The 26,739-nt window shown below is 38.7% G+C and overlaps 1 protein-coding gene across 1 annotated transcript in view; it reads right to left on the bottom strand.

Annotated features, from left to right (window-relative positions):
- Ctnna3 (catenin alpha 3) overlaps positions 1-26,739 on the bottom strand; it is a 1,259,162-nt gene that overhangs the window by 14,710 nt on the left and 1,217,713 nt on the right. The window lies entirely within an intron of this gene.

Genomic DNA, 26,739 nt, shown 5'->3' with positions numbered 1-26,739 from the left:
TGCTTGGGAAATGAGAAACTTTTCTGGCAGCTGGCCCCAACCCCAAAGCCGTGGGTGTCTGAACTAATCCCCAGGCACCAGAATGTAGTAGGCTGCAGATACAGGAAACCGTGTGTGACTTTTAATCATCCTGATCTTTGGCTCATGTAAATTCAAAGAAGAAAGCTCATAGGGTAGGTTAGGTGACTGAGATCAGGCAGGTGTCTGGGTGTTGCTGTATAGCAAAGGAGGAAACATGCACAACTTGGAAGTTAGAAATAGGGTCAGGTAGACTAGATAAATCCAAGCAAGCCTTTCCCTCTGAGCAGATGGACTTGGTTTTACTGTGTTTGGGTTTTAATGTGTAAAGCAGAAACATATCAACAACGACTCTGTAGGATTGTATTAAGACTGTATGATGAAAACTCATTCCGTAAGACTGTCTTAAGATAGTGTGATGTGCAGAAGGACAATGATTTGCATATACACTGTTCTCCCTGATCAAGTCATTAGAAATAGTAGCCTTCTTTTAACATGAGTAATCATAAAACTTGAAATAAAGAGGGAAGATGAAATTCCAATAATAACTCCAAGTTTTCAAGCCCATGTGCAAGGGCTATATGCTTGAAGGTTTATATAAAAGTTATATACCATGCTGATAGAACTCAGTGAGGTAGGTAGCATTTCTGAATTTATCAAATACCACATCTGACAAATGTAGCATAGGAGATTCTAGAGAGCTGAACAACATAGTCAAGGCAGGAAGAGGTGGACTCAAATCTGTGAGATGCCATAGCCTGATCTCACCAGCATCTGGGACAAATAATTTCTCCTAACAAAGAAATGTCCTGGAAAATGGTAAAAATAATCTTCTCTCCCCTGTCTCATGACTCTTTAGTCTTTTGTGAACTCTCCTGATCCACTGTTATTATTCCCCCTCTAAATATGCAGCATTGAGAGAGTGCCACATTGTAGTTTGGGAGTCTTGTGCATTTAGAAAGATCCCTTCACCCTGAACTCTGGTTGGCGACTGCAGCTGATTTCTCTGACTGACAGTTTCTAACATGGCTTCTCCTCAGATTCTTATGCTTAGGCTAAGTGCCCATTTGTTCTGCACCATCCATGCTTCAAGGGAGAAGACTGACTTTGGTGATTGAAAAGTGTTTTTGTGGGTAACACCCATTAGAAGACATATGTGAGTTCGAGGCCAGCCTTGTCTACAAGAGCTAGTTTCAGGACAGGCAAAGCTACAGAGAAACCCTGTCTCAAATTACAAAAAAACAAACAAACAACAAAAAAAAGACATGTTCTCATTGATTTCATGGATGTGTGTCTCACTGGAATTCCTAGGGGTTTTACTTTCTCTTTTAAATTTATCATTTGATCATTTGATTCAACAACCCTAGGTTGGAGAAGTGTACTAAGGTGTAGACAATACAACAGGGTCACAAAGAGAGAGGAGAGGAGAGCAGAGCAGAGCTGCCTTCTTGGGCAAAGCTTTTAACCCAAAGGTCCAGACACGCGGGTATGTTTCAATAATGCATGCCATGTGTCACAGGGGCCATAATTTGATGGTAATAATAGTTCACATACTGAAATTGGAAAGTGATTTGCTGTTTCTACGTAAATTAATCTGTCTAAAAGGTTGCTCATCTAATTGCATCCCTTCATTCAATTGTATTCTGATATACTAGCTTCAGTGGAACAAGAAAGAAAGAGAGAGCTAGCTTTAGATCTAGCTTCCAAGGAGTCAAACTAGAAACCTACTTTAATAATACATAGAACAGCAAAATAGGCCTGTTCAAAAAGGGATATTTTCTGTGGGTGACTGTGTATCGTAACAGGGAAACAAAAATGAAAAATGAAAAATCCTGATATTATCTTGTTTAGGAACCACAGACAGAAAGTGAACATCATTAATTGTTCCTGTAACATCAATAGACAAGCATACCACGTTCTAAGATTCCAAATTTCCTTTTTTAAAGTTATTTAATACCATAAATCCCGTTCTTCATTTTATACCCACTTCACTAATTCAAGTCATTATCTCTTTAACACAAAGTACTGAAACAACCTCTCATTGATCTCCTCGGTTAGATTCCCATTCTTTAATTCACACAAAAGTTATACTTCTTAAGCACAATTCTGGTGATTTTCTGTTTTATAAACATCCATATAAGAAATATAGCTCAAAGTCTGTGGTGTTGACTATGCTGTTTTTTCAAGTGAACGTGGTATCTTATTTTGCTCCAATCTAACTTGTTGTAATAGGAGTGGCGGGGCTGCGTCCCCGGCATCCGGCCACCCTCATGGCTAGTTTATGCCCTGAAATAATTACATGGAAACTGTATTCTTTTGAACATTGCCTGGCCCATTAGTTTTAGCCTCTTATTGGCTAGCTCTTGCATATTGATCTAACCCATTTCTAATATTCTATGTAACACCACGAGCTGGCTTACCAGAAAAGATCTTAACCTGCGTCTGTCTGGAGTGGGAGAATCATGGCGACTCACTGACTCGGCTTCTTTCTCCCAGCATTCTGTTCTGTTTATTCCACCACCTAAGGGTTGGCCTATCAAATGGGCCTAGGCAGTTTCTTTATTAATTAACCAATGAAAGCAACAGATTAATACAAGACCCACCTCCATCACTAACTGACTCTCGGTTCCTTTCTCATCACAGTCAACAACAATCATGCTCTTCTGTCTTTGGGATGGTTTTATCGCTTTCCCAAGAGTTACTTTCCTTCCATTCATACTTATTCCTTCAGACTTGTCAAGATTGTGGCAGTGGTCCCCTAGCGAGATGTCGATGATTTCCCAAGCTCTATTTCCCCTTCTCAGGAAGAGCTCATCGTGAACTCTTTGTCCCCTTTGGGCACATACTGTCATTAGATCCTTGCCACTGTGGATTGCTGCTCCTGAAGTCCTGATAGTCATTGGGAAAATAGATATAAAACTAGATAATAAATAACCCAAACAATTTTTATTTGCCTGTTTGCTCACGTTTAAGGGGCGATTATACCTTTTAAAAGATCCTAGAGAAACACCTCTCATTTTCTTTGATTCTTTGGGTCTGATAATTCACAACATTTTGCAGCCATGTTTATTATGTTCGGGACAGCAAAATAAGGAACAGAAGATTAATACCAATTTAATCAAAGTAGGTTTAGGTTTACTGTCTAATATCAAAGAGAAATACATTAAATGACTCCTTTGATGCTGCCTGTCTGAAATCAAGAACATTTAAAAGGACAAAAGCTGCTGATTTAAATCCTTCATCAAAGATTTTTAAACATTTTAAAAGAGATCAATGATTATTAGCAATCTCAGTAAAATGGAATTGAGTGACATAATTATTCTTAAGGGAATTTTACAGAGATGAATAGGCCTCTGGATTGAGTTTCTGTTATTTGTTGTATTTTGGTTCCATTAAAAGCAGAATCTGAATGCTATATTTGTTCTTACTTTGATACTTAAATCTGATTTATTAATCAGTGTAGACGACTCAAAACACCAAAAATAGAACTGCCATATGACCCAGCTTTACAAATCCCACACATATTCTCAAAGAATTCTACATCTTGCTACAGAGAGATTCATGAATATCTATACTTATCCCTGCTCTGTTCACCACAGCCAGGAAACTTAACCAGGCTAGGTATTCATCCACTGATAAATAGGTAATGGAAACAGGGTACATATACACAATGAAATTTTATTCAGCTGAAAGAAAAATTAAGTTATAATTTAGTAATTTAATAACAAGAAACTGTGTGGGATTACAGAGCTTAAGTTAAGGTCAGAAATGTCAATGTGTATATCTCTTTCATACATGTATCTAAGCTCTAACTGTTACATGTGTGTACCAATACGTTAATGTGAAAAAAGTCCTTAGACTTGGAAAGGGGTCATGAGACATGGTTTTTAAAAAAAGACTTTATGTAATGGAGATGGGAATGACAACTAAACATTTGAGGTAGTAGAGAGGAAGGGGTTAGAGTAAGAAAAAGATGAAGGCTTGAGGTGGAAGAATAACAGAAGGGGGAGAGAAGTAGGGATTAATCAACTAAAACCAAATATGCATGAAATCCCATAGGGGAATTTCACTTTCTTAGTTAATTAAAAAACAAAAACAAAATAATGTTCCATAACCATCTTAAACTAAAATGTTTTAATTTACCCTAGTAACACAAAATGTCAATATAAAATTACTTCTCTCTTTAGCAAAGTCCAAGTACTCAGTCTTGTGTCAAAGAGACAAAACAGGACATATGTCAAGAATCCACTGGCCACATCTCTACCCTTGACATGGCTTATTGGAAGTAAGAAGACAGTCTGATGATTGGAGGCTGAAGGGAACTGGCAGAGCTTTGTCAGAGGAAACTTGATTTATAACCTTCTAACTGATGACTCTTCCAGGCTTGCATCAAATGGTCTTTCTGGCTCTCAGCCCTGAATTTATTTAACCTTTGTGGCTCTGCCAATTTATCTGCACCTATTAAGTCTGCCTCTCCCAAGAATGTGGATCCCATCTAGGCCAGACATGGGGAACCATCAAGTATTTTTGGCAGGTTGCTCCTTGACTTCAAGCCCAGTTCCATATCCTGCCTTATGTGCAAATAAGTTAGGCGCTTAGTACCCCATGTTTGTGTTGACTTTTGAGCTGTAAGTGAAATCTCACATAGAATAATAGAAAGATATTTTCAACCAGAAGTCAAAGAATTAAATATTCAATGTTTACTTGGGTAGCAAATAGGTTTTGTAGTTATGCACTTTTTCTGAGCTTGAATTTCTGTGTGCTATATATGTTTTTTGAGTTATTTAAAAGATCACATTCAGTTATATAACATTAAGAGTCTTAATCATTATCTTTTCCTCTTGGTCCTCCTATAGACCCTTTAAAATCACAAGAGATGATATAAGATTCTAGGTTCTTATTCTTAAATTCTCATGTTTAATTTCCTTATCCAAATTACTTGCCTTTTCACACATATTACAAGATCTTCTGATTTAATATATATCAGTATTTCCCATCTCTGTCATCCTCTCAAATTAACTACATCCTAAATTAGTCCAATGTTCTGGAACTGCCAGAGTTCCTAATGTGAGCTGTTCAGGGGTAACTGTAGGCTTTCCATGAACTAGGATGCAGCCTACACACATGCTTCTTAAGCTTTCAGAAAACTTGTAACTTCCATAATAGCAATCCAGAGAACTCTGCCCTGGACTACCACTCTAGACTCCTCTAAACTGTGACTAGCAGTACAGAGCACTCTAAACTATGACTAATGGTCCAGGACACTTCATATTGTGTTTAATCATCAAAAATACTCCATATTGTGCCTACTAGTCAAAGCACTCTGCGCTGTGAATACTGGCCCAGAGCACTCCATATTGCCACTACTATTCTGAGCATTCTATGCTGGGACTACTGGTCAAAGTAATCTATAATTTGACTGCTGGTCCAGGGCACTCTACACTGTAAATACTAGCCCATTATAGTCTGTACTGTGAATTCTGGTTCAGACCACTCTATAGTGTGGCTACTAATCACAAACCACTCTATACAGTTATGCTGATCCACAACACTCTAGAATGTGACTACTGACGCAGAACACTGTATACTCAGACTACTTGTCCTCAAACACACTACAGTGTGACTCCTGGAAGAACCAAGTTCTTTTTAGCAGGATCATTTATAACAAAGCAAGGGTTTACTTCTTCTACAAAAGGAAAGGAGCCTGAATTCAAACTTTTACATTTTGATGAATAAAAGGGGGGACTTAAAATAACCTAACAGGGAATTATATATTTTCCATTGAAAACAATAATAATGGAATTGAGCAATAGGATTTTTTTTAAAAAAAATTAAATCGCTATGCTTGATCTCAAATGGGCCAAATCATAATGAATAGAATACTGTGCTAAAATCAACCCTAACACAATTTTATTTTATTTATGCAGAAGTCAATATTTAACATACAAAGAACATAGTGAAGACTTTCAGAAGGAAGAATTCTAAAACAAGAATATCACTGTGCTGCAATATGAATGGACTCTACTGCCAAATGTGACCCTGCTACTGGAAGATGTAACTGCCAGTTATTGAGAGAGACTGTCACATATTATGTCATCTTTCTGAGACTATTCAAAATCATTAACAATAAAAAATTTCAGTTCTCACACACTCCCAAACAATATGAAAACCTGGCAAGAAACATCACTCCATTGTGTGTTCTAAATTTGTACCCAAGTTCATAGTGATATTATTAGGGTTTTATTGTTCCACAGCCACTCAGATCATGGACAGGAAATGAGATGATTTTGGTACAATTGGGAAAGTAAAGAAGACACATAGGTATATTTAGCTCCTCATAAAGATACACGTTTTATAGTTTAGGAAAAATAATAAATGAGAGATACACAGAATTCTATTCCCTCAGGGAACTCTTTCCTTGTTTAAGGATTATATTTTTAAGCATACCAGTTCTACAAATGACAAAACACTGGCATTCCCAGATATTCACTAAGGTTTGGTGGTTATAGTCAATTCATAAATAAGTTTGAAAAATTTGTGATCACACACACACACGACTTTCTTTATGGTACCCTACCTCTTCAATCTATTCAACTAATGTTTACTGTCATATTCATATTATTTATAAAAGACTTAGATTGTGGACCTCCAGCATCTCACTAGAGTTAGTATTTGCTAATCTATTACAGTGCCATAGACAATGCATACTTTCTATATTTTATTTTGAGAATTAACCAAATCTCATAAGTATTTTACAACGAAACTTCCATGACAAGATGGCAAAAGAGAGTTAAGGGCCTTTTCTGGCACCACAACTCTAATCAAACCTTAAATCAACATTTGCATACTTTAACTGCATAGCAAACACAACTTATTATGTAGTAAAACTTTGAGTTTGCTTATGTTTTAAGCCATTTATTGATAGTCAAACTTCTCTGTTGTTGGTCTCATTACTCCCCCCTTTTCTTTAGATGAAGCACAGAGATTTTGGTCACATACACTATAACCAGGGCATATACTGAACGCAGGAATGATGGGTCCACATTCTAAACCATAAAGCAGGCTCCCAAGTCCAGGAAAAATCAGAACCTAAATCTACCTGTCTAGCAGCAGTGCCTGTTTTCTATACACCATTACCTCCCTAACATCAGGTATGACAGTATATAGGATAAAAAATGTGTTCAATTTCCCTGGAACATTTAAGCTGACTCTTTCCAATGCAGGAAATAAAGCTCGAGGCTGCATCTTTCCTACCAGCTGTGCAATGGAAATGTCATTTGTTATCCAAAGATCTGTATTTCTGGTCTGTAAGAGATTGGCCATGATATTAGCAAGTATAAAGTCTGAGTTCAGTTATGCAACCCCAATGCTGCTCTGGCTGGTCATCTGTCATCTTGGAGAGTCTGCCGACTACTTGTCATCCACCTTATTTTATGATGTGTACCTTTATTGAACGAGCCCTAGGGGGCTAGAGAGGTCGCTCAGCCAGTAAAAAGCTTGCTTTGCCAAATCCCACAAACCACATATTAAAAAGCTGGGTGTGGTGGTGTCTGGTTGAATTCCAATCCTAGTTCTGCAGAGGCAGAAGTAGGAGGATACCTGTGGTTCACTGACCAGCAATGCTACTTGGCAAGTTCTAGGCCAGTCATTGTGTCATATCTGAAGAAACAAACAAAAAAACCACTCTATCCAGGGAAGCAGGTAGGTTAAATGTGGATCTTTACCTTTTTCTCCAGTCTAATCCCCCAGTCCCACCCCCAGGTCTGTAGCAGACCCCCTGTTGCAGCTTCTCCACACTCTCTGACCCCATTCCCAAGCACAAAACAGACCCTAGGGAGATGCCCTGCTTTCCTCTCTGTTGTGGACTCTCTCAGGCTCTCCCTCTCCTAGTCTACCTGCGTCCTAAGTGTCGGCTCCCAACATTACAAACACATTTTACCTGGAACACTCAGTGGTCACACCTATCTGGATCCCAGAAGAATTTCTTACTAGGAAACACACAGTTAAACACCTAACAATCAGAAAGGTTGACAGAAACCAAGGAACAAAACACCCATCAAACAAAGACCATATGTCAGCAATGAGAATTAAAATCTTCCCAAACCCAGAATGTACTTCAGGGTAAAAGCACATATAGGCATCCTCCTGAATATTAAACTTCATCAGGCGATGAAAGGAGACAGAGACAGAGACCCACATTGGAGCACCAGACTGAAATCTCAAGGTCCAAATCAGGAGCAGCAGGAGAGAGAGCATGAGCAAGAAACTCAGGAACACGAGGGGTGCACCCACACACTGAGACAATGGGGATGTTCTATTGGGAACTCACCAAGGCCAGCTGGCCTGGGTCTGAAAAAAGCATGGGATAAAACCGGACTCGCTGAACATAGCAGACAATGAGGACTACTGAGAACTCAAGAACAATGGCAATGGGTTTTTGATCCTACTGCACGTACTGGCTTTGTGGGAGCCTAGGAAGTTTGGATGCCCACCTTACTAGACCAAGATGGAGGTGGGTAGTCCTTGGACTTCCCACAGGGCAGGGAACCCTGACTGCTCTTCGGGCTGAGGAGGGAGGGGGACTTGATTGGGGGAGGGAGAGGGAAAACGGGAGGTGGTGGTGGGGAGGAGGCAGAAATCTTTAATAAATAAATAAATTAATTAAAAAAAAGCACAACCAATAATATCTGGGACAATATGTCATCATTCTAACTTAGCAACCCTACCAGAACAAGCCCTGTAAATATTGTACCATCACTAAAGCACAAGACAAACCCCTTAAAATAGCTTTTATAAATATGATAGAGGACCTTAAAGAGGCAATGAATAAATACATTAAAGAAATCTATGAAAACACAAATAAACAGTCGAAGGAAATGAATAGAAAGTTTCAAGATCTGAAAGTAGAAATAGAATCAATAATGAAAACCAAAGTTGAGGGAAATATGGAATAAAATAATTAGGAACAGAAACAAGAACCACAGATGCAAGTCTCAAAAATAAAATACAAGAGATGAAAGAGAATCTCAGTCAGTGACAACAGGATAGAATAAATTGATACCTTGGTCAAAGAAATTTAACACTAAAATTTACTGACAGAAAACATCCCAGAAATCTGAGGTACCATGAGAAGACCAAATCTAAGAATAATAGAAATAAATTGAGGAAGGAGAAGAATCCCAGATCAAAGGCACAGAAATTATTCTCAAAAATCATAGAAGAATATTTCTCTATCCTAAAGAAGATGGTGCATACCATGGTACAAGAGACACACAGAACAACAAATAGACTAATCCAAAAAAGAAATCCCTTTCATCAATGAAAATTCAAACACTAAACAAACAAAATAAAAAGCAATATTAATCTTCAAAGAGAAAAGACCAAGTAATATATATGGGCAAACCTATTGGAATAGTAAAAATCTGACTTCTCAATGAAGACTTGAAAAGCAGAAGGGCTAGGCAGATGTTCTAGAGACACTTAAGAGACCACAGATGACAGAACAGACTACTATACACAGCAAAACAGTCAATTACAGGAGATGGAGTAAATAATATATTCTATGAAAAATAAAACAAAACAAAAACAAATTTAGGAAGGATCTACATAAGTGGAGGAAAAAGAAAACTTCAACCTAAATAGGTCAACTACACCCAAGAAAACACAATGAATAATAATCCCAGATCAACAAATCAAAAGAGTAAACATACACACACACACAACACACACCACCACCACTACAACAACAACAAAACAATAGTCAACAATGACTCTCATTGATATCTCTAAACATCAATGGTCTCAATTCCCCAGTAAAAATAGACATATTAACAGACTATATATGAAAACAGGATTGATACTTCTGTTGCATTCATCCAACATACCCTAATACCACGGTTATATATCACCTCAGAATAAAAAGATTGGATAAGGATATTCCAAGCAAATTGACCTAAGAAAAAAGTTGGTGTTGGTGCAAGAGAATTGTCTGTATTCTGTCAATCATGTTTTGAAAAAAACACTAATTGGCCAGGCAAGAAATATAGGTGGGTCAATCAAACAGGAAGTAGAGGTGGAGGCGATGAGAACAGGAGAATGCTAGGAAGGAGGAAGCCCATTCCTCTCATTCCTGCCCAGACCACTGAGAAGCAAGATGTAATCTACCTGGCTGAGAAAGGTACTGAGCCATGGCTAGCATAGATAAGAACGATGAGTTAAAATAAGCTACAAGAGCTAATAAGTAGCCTGAGCTAATGGGCCAATCAGTTTTATAACTTATGGAGATCTCTGTGTGATTTTCTCTGGGACTAAATGGCTGGGGACCAGGCAGGACAGAAATCCCAACAAGCTGGCCCTCATGTTACATGGTATAGCTATTTTATCCTGTGACAAAATAGACTCCATACCAAAACTAATCAGATAAGATAGGGAAGGATATTACATACACATCAAAGGAAAACAAATCCATGAAGAGGATGTTCACAGTGGCAGTGATGGTGGGACAATTCAATACACCACTTCTGTCAAAAGAAGGGCCATCCAAACAAAAACTAAACAGAAAAATCCTGGATCTAACTGTCAATATAAATCAAATGGAGCTAATAGATATTTACAGAATATTTCATCCAAGAACAACAAAACATATATTCTTCTCTGTACCTCATGGAACTTTCTCCAAAATTGACCACATACTCAGACACCAAAGAAGTCTGGACAGAGGCAAGAAAACTGAAATAACACCCTGCATCCCATTTGACCATCACATATTAAAGTAAGGTATCAATACAGAAACAAAACAAAAATAAAGAAAGCTTACAAACTCATGGAAATGGAACAATTTACTACTAAGTAAAAAATGGGTAAAGAAAGAAAACAAAGACTTTCTAGAAATGAATGAAAATGAATACACAACATACCCCAACTTTTGAAACACAAAGAAGGCAATTCTAAGAGGCACGTTCATATAGGTACCTATATTAAAAAATAAATAAAGGGAGAGATCTCATACAAGTAATTTAATAGCACATTTGAAAGTTCTAAAACAAAGAAAAGAAATTGTATGAAAAAGGGATAGCTGACAAGAAATAACTGAACTCAGGGCTGAAATCAATAAAATAGAAAAATAATACAAAGAATCAATAAAACAAAGTATTGATTCTTTGAGCAAATAAATTTAGATTAAAGGCAGAGAGAAAATACAAAAATCAAGAAAATTAGAACTGAAAAGAGGGGTGTAGCAACAGATACTGATGAAAGCCAGAAAATCCTAAGGACACATACTCTACAAAATTGGAAAATCTAAAAGAGATGGATAATTTTCTCATAATTTTCTCAATGCATTCCACTCACCAAAGTTAAATTAATATCAGATAAACAGTTTAAATAGACCTATAGCCATCAGTAAAATAGAAGCAGTTAGTAAAAATCTCCCAAATTTGGTTAGGGAACAATTATTAATTGATGGTGGGAACGCAAATATGGACAACCATATGAAAATCAGTGGGTGGTTCCTCAGGAAGGTGGGATCCAGCTCCCCCAAGATACAGCTATAACATTTTTGGGCATATACCCAAAAAACACTTTATCCTGCCAGTGAGACACTTGCTCAACCATGTTCATTGCTGCTCTATTCATAACAGACAGAAATTAAAAGCAACCTATATAGATGTCCCTCAACAAATGAATGGATAAAGAAATGTGCTACCATAATACAATGGGATATTACTCAACCATTAAAGGAAATGAAACCATTAAATTTGCAGGTAAAAGTATGAAATTAGAAAAAAATCATCCTGCATGAGGTAATCCCGACCCAGAAAGACAAATAGGCATGCCTTCACTTATATGTGGATATTAGCTGTTAAGACAATGATAGCCAAGCTACAATCAGAGCTTATGTATAGAGTAAAGAAGTAGAGGGGAGAGACAGATCTCCCTAAATATGGAAAATAGAATAATATTGGGTGGATAGGAGTGACTGGAAAAGGAGGATCAATTTTCATGAAGGTGAAGAAGAATATATGGGGAGAAACAGTTAAAATTTACGTCCATTTGAGGGGTATTATAGAAATCTAACACCACAGAAGGTTGTGTGTGTGTGCGTGTGTGCTTGCACACACGCGTGCATGTGTGTATGTGTGTATGCAGGCGATCTAACTGAAATCACCAACTAATGGGGGAGACATATATCCAACTGGATATCTTTTGTCATCAAATGAAGCTTCAAGTACTGTGATTAGGTTATGTCTAATTGAGTTCTTGGCTAAAGGGCTCCCATGGGATTCCCCCAAACAACCCAGGCCATTGTCAAGACTATAACTCTCCGCAAACTGACAGAAGACCCCATTACTGAAGACAACACTTACACAATTCACTGAACATGGAGAAGTTAAGCTAGTGCCTACCCAGAGGCTTCACCTCTAAGTTACGGTGTCTTTGGTGCAGGAATATACCCTGCATTCTACCACAAGAGAAATGTAAACGCCAGCCCAGCCACAAACCCTTTGATCTACAATGCTATACTACCTACAAGGTAGTCTAGTACAAGGGTCGCACGAAGCTTGTGGGAAGAACTCTTCCATATCTGATTTGACTTAAAGTCTGGTCTTCGAGATGGAACCCATATCTGACATTGTTTGAGTGGCTAGGAGCCTGAGACTAGACAGCCAAAGGGCATAGGGTAAAACCTTACTATTATTCTTTTAAAGTGTTAGCAATGAAAGGACTCCTAGTGGCATTCCTCTATACTCATAGACTAATGACTTGCTCAGGCATCACGAGAGAAGCCCCTACTGCAGCAGTTGGCAACAAATACAGAGACCACCACAGTCAGACATTATTGCAGCCAGCGGGAGACCTAGGAACACTCAGCCGGAAATGGAAAGTCTCCATCAAATTCCTCCCCTCAGGGCTCAGGGAACCCCGTGGAAGAGAAGGAAGAAAGAGTGAAGGAGTCAGAGGGGATGGAAGACACCAGGAGAACAAGGCCCTCTAAATCAACGGAATCATTGCACCTATGAACTCACAGAGACTGCGGCACCATATGGAGGACTTGCACAGCTCTGGACCAGGTTTTGTTTATATAATTATAGCTTCCAGGTTAGTGTTTTTATAGTATTCATGATTGTCCAAATGAATGGGTATCTGGTTCTTGTGCCTTCTTTTGGGCCCTTCTCTTTCGGTTTTGTTGTTTGGTCCAATTCCAATGTGTTAGTTTTCGTTTTTCCTCATTATCGTGTATTATATTATTATATTTTATTTCCCTAGAAGCCTGTTTGATTTCTAATGAGAAACATAGATAGAGGTGGAGAGGAAATGGAGGTGAAGAGGGAGGGGAAACCATAATCAGTATATATTATGTGAGGGGAAAAAGCTATTATCAATAGAAACAACAAAAGATTCACATTAAAAAGACAAACAAGATACAGACATCTGTGAAGGGACAGTTGAGGTCTTGTGACACACATATACTCACATATACATACACACACACATATATAGGCACACACCACAATCCATACACATGCACATATAGGCATACACATACTTATCTACACATATTCACAGAGAGACATACACAATTATGTACACACAGCAACACACATATGCACAGGTAGGCACATACACATATGTGTGTACACACAGATTCACTCTATTCTTTGTTCCTTAATATGACTGTAATTGGGCATAACAGGTTGCAACCATCCTGTTGGAACCTGAATCAACCAGTCTTGAACTTTTAGAAAAAAGTATTTACAATTAAAGCAAGGGGGAGGCAGGAAAAGGGTGTAAGCAGCATTTTGATAAAGCACGGCCCTTCCTTGTGTTTTACTTTCTAGACCTCATATTCCATTTTTAACACAGAATGCTCACTTGCAAATTCCTTTTCAGCACCCATTTCATTTAGTTTCGGAGATGTTATAGAAAGTGTGTGTATATACGACGTAGATGAGCATTTTTCAGCAAGTTTTAATTTTAAAATTATGTATATGCATGTGTCTTGTGTGGGTGCACATGTGTGAGTGCAGCTGCTCACAGAGGTGAGATAGCATCGGATTCCACGAAGCCACAGTGACAGGAAATTGTGAGTGGCAGAGCACTGACCCTGGGCCCTCTGGAAAAGCAGTACACAATTTAAACCACCGAATCATCTCTCCTATCCAAGATGAATCTTTAGGGTATCAAAGTTTGTTTTAAACGTCAGAGAAAACCCTACACTTCCCTTTCTCATTAAAGTCAATTTATTCTGTTAATAAGTAGAATCAAGGCCTGCAGCAGGATAGGTTCTATGGTGCTTGGAAGGTCAGCTGGAGATGTGACAGAGCTGGGGACAATAGCAAGGGCATCTGCTGACAGGAGAGTGGAAATATGGAGAAGCTCACAGATGTTCTCACCTCATCCCTTTCCTCTTAGCCCCTAACTCTAAATTTGAAGAGAGAAGAGAGAGACTAGACTCTGGTGGGGCCTACAAACTAAACAGAAAAAGGACACATATGCAGACATTTTTTTTTCTGAGTTAAACTAGATCAAACTTGTGAGGCCATAAGCATGTTGCTTGGGAACATGAGCTCCGTGGTCAGAAAGCCCAGGTGTCAATCTTGCTTCAACCACTTACTCATTATGTCACCTCAGAGACGAGTTATTTAACGTCAGCTTTGGGCTTTGATTTTCAATACTGTGGGAAAAAAATAAGCCTTAAAAATAGCTTAAAAGTATAAAATAACAGTAATACAAAGAAAGAAATTGAAATAGTTTTCTGCTATGTGACCAGTCCCATAGAGTTGCTTTTGTCTTTCTAGTTGCTACTACTAAGGTTTATATTATTTTAATGCATATTCATGGACAATATGTTTACACAAAAATATACAAGGCCTGATTATGTATATGCCCTCAAATACTGCTGATAAGTTTCACTGATGACAAATATTGCCAATTTCTGAAATGGCATAGGTCAAATAAAATCCTTAAAGGTATTAACAGGGTGAAAAACAGCATAGAAGGAACACAGTCTTCTACCACTTCTTCATGGACCACAGATCCAAGGACAGAAAACATATGGGGGCCCTGGATGGTATGACTATACTCCTCTGTGGGGCAGGAGCCTCTTTTAAAGTACATGAGAGAGCCCCGGAATCAGTACCAATAGACTATGCTCCCTAGCTTCATCTTGTTAGAGCATTGAGAGCATGCACAAGTTATTAAACATGTATGAGACTAGTTTATATATGTATTTGTGTATATACACACATACATCAATGCCATATACGTAAGTGTCCTTTAAAATTATTGTTAGACCCAATGCATTTTCCTGCGGCATTATGCAATGTCTGAAGGGCTTCAAGGGCACAGGCTCACAACCTCCTGCATAAATTTGCAGGTGATCTTTCCCCCATTCAGATCACCCTTCCTGACATTGCTCAAGTAGTGCTAGTATTTCACTGACCCTTCCAAAAAGAAGCCACCCAGGGCTGTCCTGGGCTCCATTTGTCACCTTACCCTTTCTTTGCAGCATGTTTTAAGGCACTTAGTGCCATTAGGAAAAATTATGTCATTCATGCCTTATCCCGGGCCTGCCTCCTGCTCCCAGGTGGAGCACCAGATGCATAATGGGGCCATTTAAAAATGCTAACTTAGAAAAAACAGCTCTACACAATTAGTGAGATGATGCCAAGGAGTACTCTTCTTTTGCCTCCAGCATGAGTTATCTTCCAGGAAAACGAATTGCTGTACCAACCGTGGAGCAGCACAATTAAGCGGGACGGAAATTGCAGGAACACACTGCAGCACCCCCTAGAGGGATGATGGAGAGTGCAGATGAAGACATGCCACTCCTAAGTCCATACATCTTTATCTGTAGACCTAATATATGGAATGTTTCAAGTCATCCCTGAGAGTCAGACAACATACTAAATATTGACTCATTGGGAGCTTGGATGAGAGGTCTCATTAATTTAAATTAATTTAAATGGTATTAAGAAGAATATGTTTCATAAATTCCAGGAAGTCATCAAAACACCAAAGAGAAGAAAGACATAAAAAGAGGAAAAGGGATAATCAGGGATACACACACACCCATGTGTGAACACGTGTGTGAGAGAGACAAGGAAGTCATGAAAACATCATCAAAGTTCCAAAAAACATCCTTTTCAAGATGGTGAAAAATATGATCTGCCATACTTAAAAATAATCAAAGGTACCTTTAAACATGGTACATTGGTTTTAATTTTATTTTAGTGATTGGCTATGAGCAGAAATGACTCAAATGTCCTTTTCTGGGTAGAAATGTCCTTTTCATTGCCTAAGACAACGCTCTTGACTGAACAAAGAGTAAGCATTTTTTATGATTATGGGTATTTTTCCTAATGTTCTGTGATACAGACCTGTAACCTAAAAATAACTCTTTTCTCTGTGTGTGTGTGTGGGGGGGAGTAGACCTGACCTCTACAGGCTCTTAAAAGTACAAGCACGTGAGTGTTTATGGGTATTGCTTCTGACATTCCTAGAAGACAAAATCTCACAGCAAACTTCCTGATGCCCTGGGTTTTACAATTTTTCTGTCCCATCTTCTGCAATGATCCCTGAGCCTTAGGTGCAGAAATTGTATGATATATGTATATCCGTTTAAACTTGACTCTGCAACTCTTCATTTAGTTTACCTGTTTTCTGTAATTGTCTCTCTATACGACATAGAGGAATTTCTTGATGAGTAAACATGAGCTAAATGAAGATAACAAAGCACATTTAATGGGAACTGGAGAAGGTCTACAAGGTCCCAACTCTACAAAAAGAACAATAGTCCAGTAAGAAAGCTGAAAGGGAGAGAATTAGTCCTGCCCAGAGAAGAGCACATAGATTGTTTACCCCAAATCAAATGATAAGCTCTGAAAACATACAAATAAGAGACATTATACACGTGGAGTAGGCTGTGATTAGAACTACATAATGTACATATATGCTTAGCAACAACAAATGAAAGAAAAATAGACCATGAATTTGAAAAAGAACAAGGGTGTGTATATGAGAGGGTTTGGAGGGAGGAAAGGTGGTTAGAAATGATGTCACTATATTAAAATCTCAAAAATGACCAGAAAAAAAAACTTGAGTAAATACAAATGGGGCCCCTAAAGTTGCCATGGGGAAACAAATTTGGTTTTAAGGAACATCCCGTGAACACACATTCACACCTCCAAATGCATGCAGGTTGGGTTGTGCAATGCTTCCCTAAGTTTTGAATGGTGCAAAGACTATGCTAGGCTGGAGATATGACTCAGTAATTAAGAACACTGTCTGAGTGTTCTTCCAGAGTGTTTAAGTTTGATCTCCAGCACCCACACACAGGTGCACAATTGTGTGTAACTACAGTTCCAGGGGATCCAACATCCTTTTGAGGTATCTACCTATACTAGGCACACATGTGATGTACAGACATACAAGTAGGCAAATGTCTACGCACAGAATAAAAATTCAAAGAAATCTGTTGTCTTGTTCTCAGAATCACGAACATTATCAGACAACTCAGCCACAAGTGTCTTGTGATCCACAGCTTGACTGTATGCGACCTCCTACAATCTACTATCACAAAGGGACAACAGGATGTACTTGCTCCAGGTTGTCAGGGTTATTGTTGTCATGGATGCATTATCGGATAACAGCACTTCTGAGCCACTTTTATCTCAAGACCTTGCTGAGACACCTTTACTCAATTTATACTTCTTAAAAACTTCAAGTTTCAGTGAAGGTTAATGTAAGAAATGTTCATTTTGGATACTTCTGTCTCTTAACTGGAGGATGACATTGTTCTTCATGTATCCTACTAATGCTCTAATAGCGATTTAACTAATGCAAAAATTATCTTCAAATTAAAAGCCTGATTAAATATCATTTCTCTTAATAACCATTTATGCTATCAGTAGTGGTGAATATTTACTAGAATTGCTTATTTATTATTAACCTTAATATATTTATCTAGTACAAACATATCCTAAAAGTCAACACTGGTTCAAAGTCTGCCATGAGCCATTATTATTTTTATTTATAATTTTACATATGGTTTTGTTTCTTCTATTTGCAGTTCTCAGACTCTTGTGAAAGGAAACTATATTTGTAGTGAAATTTGTAGAAATTGCAATTTTTCTGCCTGTCTCTTTTCCTCACTGAACTCTTAGAGAATGGGAAGCTAGTTTCCTGTGTCGTGGTAAGAAAATTAGAATAAATATGTGCCGGTGTGGACTGACACAGAGGGCTGCACCTGGAGCCCGAGTTCTCAGTTGCTCCCTGTCATCGACCAACTGTGTGATGCTAGGCAATTTATATTCATTTATTAGTCTTTGTTTGTCAACGAAGTGTCATGGGTTTCCTTGTAGTGCAGTTAAGAGGATAAAGGCATATATATGGACGTGTCAATAAGGGAAGCGCAGTCACCAAGTTGAACACGCTCTCCTGCCATCTCCTCTCCATCAGAAGAAGTGATGATAAAGGATACAGCGATGTTACAATGATCTTTTGAATTCATCTCAGCCAGAGGTAAGCTTTTGCCAAACCTCCCAGGGGTTGTAGAACAGCACAGCAATGCATTGAATTGGGTTGTCTAATGCTTTGTATGTACATGTCAGTTTTGAGCTAGTTCCATAGGCAGGGCATACAGGAGTAGATGTGGAGAACCACTAAGAGGACCTTCTAGAGCAAGGAATGAGGAGTAACAATGAGATGAACTCATCCAACACTCAGCAGCTGGGAGGTGAAGGAAAGTCAGCTAAATAAATTCACCACAATTTCATTGAGTGAAGTGTTGAGGGGTGTGGTTAAACAATTTACAATGTATGGGACAGGCCAACAATCAAGTAATTATCTTACTCTCATAGGCAAATAGTCCCAAAGAGGAGCAATCTGGAAATAGGTGAATGCAGAAGAAGCCATTGTTTGATATTACTACGAGTCATTAATTTGCTATTAATAACGTCTATACTTTAAAGCACAAAGAAAAAAAAAAACAAGAAGATGGTTCAGTGTCTAAGACACTTACTGTAAAAGCCTGATGACCTGAATCCAAATCCATGGAAACCACTTAAAGGTAAGAGGAGGGAAGACTCCTCGTCAAGGTTGTCCTTTTGTCTCCAGGAGCAAATCAACACCTCTCTCTCACTCTCCGCCTTTCTCCCCAACACCCCTCCAGCTCACAATTGCCATACATTCCACACTAATAAATAAAATTAAAATATAGCAAATCATGAAAAAAGAATGAGATTGTATTGGTATTGATAGGAAACAAAGAAAGAGAGGGAGCAAGGAAGAAGTGAGGGAGGGAGGGAGCAGGAAGGGGGCAAGAGAAGAAGACAGGAAAAAAAGGGGAAAGAGGGAGGGAGCATTTATCCCTTGTGTAGCATGACTGTCTATTACACATCTCCAAGCAGGAGCACAGCTTGAGGTCAGAAATGAATTGACAACTTGGAATGTAATCCTCACCACCCTGTGTCTCTGCTCACAATGCTTTCTCTGCTGCCTTTATCTGGAATGTAATGAATGTTGAACTCGACACTGCTCTTCTACAATCCTTAGGTCCTGGCTGCTTTTCTTTTCTCCCCCTTTGAATTTATGCTTTTATACCTGATTCCCAACTAAACTCATAAGCATCCAAGCGTCTGCGTGGAGGGTTGATCTCACTTTCATTTGTATTTTGCCTAATGGGGAATTGGCTCCTTCCTACAGTTGTCAAATACATCTTGCTTACCTCATGGACTTTTCTTCCGCCGGCGTATTGAAGTTCCAAGTTCAGGTTGTTTAGCATAGAAGAGACATAATTAATTTCTTCTCTTACCTACTGTGGGTTGGTAACAAGCCAATTCCTTCTCAAGAACAATTTTACAGTCAAACATTCTATTATAAATATTAACAGAATAAAATAATTCAGCATCTGTGTTTTGATTCACGTAAGACAAATAGCAATCTGACCATCACTATAAGCAGTAAATACTTTACACCCAGTTCACACTTCTCTATTTCATCCCTCTTTCTAGGCATTAATTCTGTATCTCACCCAGATATCTGATCTTGCTTTTCCCTGTGACCAAAAATACCTTAATTTCAAAAAGACAGAACATTAGTCTTTCTAAGAGAAACAATAACCATATCAGTAAAGCCAAGTCAAACCAGCCTTAATGTCACAACAGAGCATCAACAAGGAAAGTGCCTAAAGCCTCACATATTATTCTTGCTGGTGGAGATAAAGCAGCATCATAGATGTGCTCTCTTAAAACAAATTGAAGCAAAATATTCCTGCCCTTTATGGCCTAATGCCATGTAGTAATTTTTGTTGAAAAGAGTGTTTTAAACAAGCTGAGTAGGACATCAGGAACAAGACCAGAAATATAGGAAGAAGAAACCAAGACCAAGACGAATACGTGGATGAATACGGAAGGGGTTACTATTGTCTGGATTATCTCCTGGCCTAGTCTTTTGTATTGAATTTCATTCTATTGACTCCATAATTTGAGTCAGTTGTCCTGCAAATACTGATCCAGTAAATCTTTCCTGTCATTAATATCATGTTATTCAGTACTTCCCCCAGTTTTCTACTAAACCAGACCTTAGCCCTTGGCAAAGGCATGCACCATGTAACGGAGTGTTCTGATATCTCCTCTGGTCACCTGACCACAAAACTTGCTGGGAAATTAGAGGAGAATATTTTCAATAGCTCTGAAGTATAAAACATGATACTCAAGATTCTGGCCCTGAAACTGCTGAGACCTATCCTGTGACCCGGAACAAGTTATTAAAACACCCCATCTATTTCCGTGTTTGTCAAGTTGAGATAGGTACAACATAAAATATTATGTTGTACATAACATAATACAGTAGTTCCAAAAATGACTGCCACTGGATGCACAGCAAAATAAGCCCTCCCCAGACAAATCTCATACATGATTATAACTGTTTGCCTATAGATCAAAATAATTATTTAATATGATTTATTGAATAGAAATACAGAAACAAAATCATGCCCCAGACACATTTTAAAAAAAACAAAACAGTCCTTGTAATTACTAGGGTATCAGTGATTACTTTGATTCCTGGTTAACGCGATTTTGCAAATCAACTGACGAACAAGTGAAAACCACTTTCTAGAGCTAAATTTTCTACACATTATTTCCCCCTTCTCTCTTCCTTCTCATCCACTTTCCTTTCTATTTGTCCATCTCCTTATTCTCATTTCCTTCAGTTCTCCTTCCATTTTATAGTTTGACATCTTGCCTTTTTTCCTGATAAACATTTCTGCTAATTTTCAAAACCTTTCCCTTTCTTTTTTTCTCATTTTTTTCACACCTAGACAAATGGATGCTCTATATCCAGAAAGCTCATTAGCTAAGTCCCTAAGGCCATAACATGGCAAGCACATTAGCCTACTAAGTTATTTGTATGTACTTGATTGCCTAAGTTCTGCAGGCCCCGGTGGCTCCTTTGGTCAACAGTTATATTACTGCTGACCCCTATCATTTCATAATTGATATATATTGCTCCCTGATGGAAGCTTGAGCTTAGTTGCAGTTGCTTAGAAAATTTTCAAATCTTGCAGATCATCTCTCTCCCAATGGATCAGTTTCATATATTTTTTCCAATTTTTAAAAGCGTGGCTTTTGGCACACCAGCCTCAGAGTAAGAGAGCTCAATTAAACACACTAAGGGGAACCCACAAAAGACAGAAATTACATAATTAATCAATTTTAAGTAGTATAAAAATTTGGTGACCTAAAAACATGGCACCTGCGAAAAGGATAATTTTAAGAGTTTAAAACTATTTATTATTTGATTTTTTCCTACTGAATTTACATATACACGCACATTAGATTATAACAATGTTTATTTGTTTATGGCACTCTTCCTTTCATGAAGTATAGCAGTTAGCCTCTGTGTTCCAGAGACTAGAGGAACAACTGACAGTGGTTTCGGGTCTGACTATGGTAACCTAAGTACAGGATAACCCTGTGGCAGTAACACTCTATATATTTCTGTATTTAAGCCACTCATAAGTCAACGTGCCTGTGGAGACTGAACCAGAAGCTCCTGCTTAGCCACCAGGCACTTTGCACCCTGCTACTCCTTTCTACTGAAACTTTAGAGGACTTCCTTGTGATTTGAGAGAAAGCACTTGGAAGTCATTGTGACTTCACAGTCTTGGAAATGGAGGATGAACAGGCTGGGGCAGAGTCCACCATCAGGTAATGTCCTGGAGCTTGGAGCTAGATGTATAGTGTGCAGATTCTCTGTCCTCTCTATCTCAAATACTCGTGACTACCCTGGGCTACTTTCTCTTCTAAGCAATCTGTGAGAGTGATTGAAGATGTGTGCATCTGATTTTTATTGCTACACTGATGTTTGGACAGAGCGCTTGAACTTCAGTGCTAACAGAGGATGCCTCTGATTTTATCAAAAGATGAGATCCAGAGCAAGAACTTCTTCAACTCTATACTCATCGATCTTTATATGTGATTATATCTTATTTCACCTCAGTCCTAGTTAAGAAGAAAAGCTTTCTTGTTTTCCAACCTTAATCTCCAACTATTCTCCTAATATCATTCATCTTGCTCACTTAAAATGTTATTTCTTTCTGTTACTGTGTCAATTTTTTCATTGGTTCATTCATTTCCACAGGTTTCATATTCTTTACCTGAGAATTCCTCAGATAATGCTGTTTAAACCTATGTAAGTACCACAGGATAAAAAGGCTCTCACCACATCTATAATTCTCTCTGTTCAGGGATGCTGTGCCCATAGTCTTTTTCTCCTCTCTGCCAACCTATGAGATGTTCTATTACATGCCCCCCACTGTTTCTTTTGACTTTCACTGGTCCTCATGTCATCGTGATACCATCATCATCCTCTTATGTCTGATACAGCTTGGTGAATGAATTCAGGTTCTTTCTTTCTTTCTTTCTTTCTTTCTTTCTTTCTTTCTTTCTTTCTTTCTTTTTTTACTTTATAAATAATACCAATAAGAGAAACTCTGTCTTGAAAAAGCAAAAAAAAAAAAAAATACCAATCAAAATTTCCACTTCCTCCACTCCTCCCACTTCCCTCCTGCTCCCCCACACACCCTCCCCTCCACCCCCTTCAGTGCTAAGAGAGGACAAGGTACCCTGCTCTGTGGCAAGTCCAAGGCCCTACCCCCTACATTCAGGCTTAGGAAGATATGCATCCAAATAGAATAGGATCCCAAAAAGCCAGTTTATGCAGTAGAGACAAATCCCACTGCCATTATCATTGGCCTGCCAGTCTGCCCCAACTGTCAGTCAGATTTAGTGGGTCCAGTTTGATCCCATGCTCCTTCAGTTCCAGTCCAGCTGGAGTTAGTTAGCTCCCATTAGCTCAGGCACACTGTCACTGTGGGTGGACCAATTGCTCATCATCCTGACTTCCTTGCTCATATTCCCCCTCCTTCTGCTCTTCAACTGGATCTTGGGAGCTCAGTTTAGTGCTTTGATGTGGGTCTCTGTCTCTATCTCCATCCATTGCTGGATGAAGGTTCTATGGTGATATTCAAGATAGTCATCAGTCTGACTACGGGACAAGGTCAGTTCAGGCACGCTCTTCTCCACTGCCCAGGGTTCTAGCTGGGGTCATCCCGTGGACTCCTGAGAATTCCTCCAGAGCCAAGCCTCTTGCCAACCCCAAAATGACTCCCTCAATTAAGATATCTCCTTCCCTGCTCCCATATCCGTCCTTCCTCCATCTCAACCATCCCACTCTCCCAAGCTCTCCTCAAACCTCCCCTTCTCCCTTCTTTCTCCCTCTTCCCTACCCCTACCCCCATGCTCCATGCCTGGTGATCTTGTATGCTTTCAATTTCCAGGAGTATCTATATATGTTTCTCTTTGGGTTCTCTAGGATCACGAACTATATGCTCAATGTCCTTTGTTTATGGCTAGAATCCACTAATGAGTAAGTACATACCATATTGATATTTTTGGGTCTGTGTTATCTCACTCAGGATAGTGTTTTCTATTTCCATCCATTTGAAAGCAAAATTAAAGATGTCAGTGTTTTTACCGCTCAGTAGTACTCTAATGTGTAGATGTGCCACACTTTCTTTTTCCATTCTTCTATTAAGGGGCATCTAGGTTGTTTCCAAGTTCTGGCTATTATAAATAATGCTGCTATGAACATAGTTGAACAAATGCTTTTGTAGAATTATTGGGCATCTCTTGTGTATATTCTCAAGAGTGGTATTGCTGGATCCTGAAGTAGGTTGACTCCCAATTTTCTGAGTAACCGCCACACTGATTTCCAAAGTGGTTGCACAAGTTTTCATTCCCACCAGCAATGGATGAGTGTTCCCCTTACTCCACATCCTCTCCAGCATAAGATATCATTGCTGTTTTTGATTTTAGCTTTTCAGACAAGTATAAGATGGCATCTCAAAGTTGTTTTGATTTGAATTTTCCTGATAGCTAAGGAAGTTGAACATGTCCTTAAGTATCGTTTGGCCATTTGAAATTCTTCTGTTGAGAATTCTCTGTTCAGTTCAATACCCCATTTTTAATTGGGTTATTTAGAATTTTAATGTGTAGTTTCTTGAGTTCTTTATATATTTTAGAGATCAGACCTTTGTCTGATGTGGGGTTGATGAAGATCTTATCACATTCAGTAGGTTACCTTTTTGTCTTAATGACTGTGTACTTTGCTTTATAGAAGCTTCTCAGTTTCAGGTAGTCCCACTTATTCATTGTTGCTCTTATTGTCTGTGCTTCTGGGATTATATGCAGGAAGTGGTCTCCTGTGCCCATGCATTGCAGGTTACTTCCCACTTTCTCTTCTATCAGGTTCAGTGTGGTCAGATTTATATTGAGGTCTTTAATCCATTTGGACTTGAGTTTTGTGCATGGTGATAGATATGGATCTATTTTCATTCTTCTACAGGTTGATATCCAGTTATGCCAGCACCATTTGTTAAAGATGCTTTTTTCTTCCATTGTATAATTTCAGCTTCTTTGTCAAAAGTCAGATGTCCATTAGTTTGTGTATTAATATCTGGGTCTTCAATTTGATTCCGTCTGTCAACATCTCTGTTTTTATGCCCATAGCAAGCTGTTTTCATTACTGTAGCTCTGTAATAGAGTTTGATGTCAGGAAGTTCCTTTATTGTATAGGATTGTTTTGGCTATCCTGGGTTTTTTTTTTTTTTTTTTTTTGGTTTTCCATGTAAAGTTGATTACTGGTACTTTCTAAAACGGAATCTTACACGTACCTTTCAGGCTCAGAGAACATGGATTGTCGACATCATTTATAGTCATCAACTCTTGCAAATGATTCATTTAAGAAATTTAAGAGTTTCTATAGAAAACTACGGCTTTAATAGCAGATGTTTAAGACGTGAGCAGGTACTGCTGAGTTTCTGGTATTCACAGAAGAATATGTTAAAACAGTTGCCACCAATACCCACCTTTTCTTCAGGGCAACACAGCTGGTTACACTGAGGAAAGAATGCGCATCCAGGCTACAACACAGACAGACAAAATGAGCTTGATTGTCATCTGGGAAAGCTCTGCTTGTCAATGTCCAGGGCAAATGGAAGCCACAGACATGCGTTTCAGCTTCTTTTCATCCTGACTAAAGACATTTCTTTCTCGATAGTAATGAAATTGAAGTCAGAGACACAAAGCTGACGGAGCAAAAATACCTGAGTCCCTGATGACTCTTAAACCCTCTTTGAGTCACAATTCCCCAATTTGTTTTAAGTGTCAAAGTAAACTTGTGCAGTATGAAAGGTCTCCTGGAACTAACTATGGAAAATCCCTATTCAGCGAGTTTCTTATAATCCTTCTCTAGTGTTTAGTTAGTGAGTGGCTTCAGCTGTTTCTTGTCTTCTCTAAGAGCCACAGTTGCAGCTCCAGTTTCTCCTAGACCTTTCTCTCCTCACATGCCCCATAGTCACCTAGCTTCAGTGAATAACATTGAACATATCTACCTACTCTTTTAGACCTGATCTTCCCACTATGTATAGCATTTAGTGGGTTTTGCCATCATTAGCTAAGTTTCCAGTTCCCAGAACATTAAAATAAGTCTTGCTCATTCTTACCTACAATTGGTTGCAGCCTTAACTTACAATTGGGTATTGACTTTGCACTTCCTGGGCTTACTGAGATTTCATGCCTACAGGCATACTCACTGCTTCCCTCTTTAAGTTCTATTAAACAAGCCCTTCCAATGAGTCACTTTCCCCAGTCCCCTGCTTTCTGACCTATCAGTACCATCCAACAGTTAACTACCAAATTCACAGAACTCTTCATGTGCCTCTCAAGCTTCAAGCCAATAATCTCTAAAGTGAAGTCCTGTTTACCCTCACTCCACACTCCACAGTATACACACCAACAGTATAAGCAATGAATGCTGTGTCCAGTGAAACCACTCCGCTCCTCCACCTCCAACCAAGCATTCTTTAGCTAGTTTGCTATGTGTTCTTGTCTCATTGTCTTATGTGTCTGAAACCTCTTCTGTCCTCTTACAAAAAAAACCCAGCAAAACAAACAAACAAACAAACAAACAAACAAACTGCTTGCTACTGATTAGTCTGTGCCCAAATTTGGATCAGGCAACTTCTGTACCCTTTTACTTTCCCACTCTGCATACTGGAGAAATTAATTACTCCTTTGCCTGCTCAGCCATGCACATCCCTGCACACTCTAAGTGCACAGTTTATTGCATTGTTCTACATGCACGCCACACATTTGC

Source organism: Chionomys nivalis, chromosome 19, assembly GCF_950005125.1.
Source record: "Chionomys nivalis chromosome 19, mChiNiv1.1, whole genome shotgun sequence".
NCBI lineage: Eukaryota > Metazoa > Chordata > Mammalia > Rodentia > Cricetidae > Chionomys > Chionomys nivalis.
Note: the sequence above shows the minus strand (reverse complement) of the source record. Positions and strands in the feature narration are given on the sequence as shown.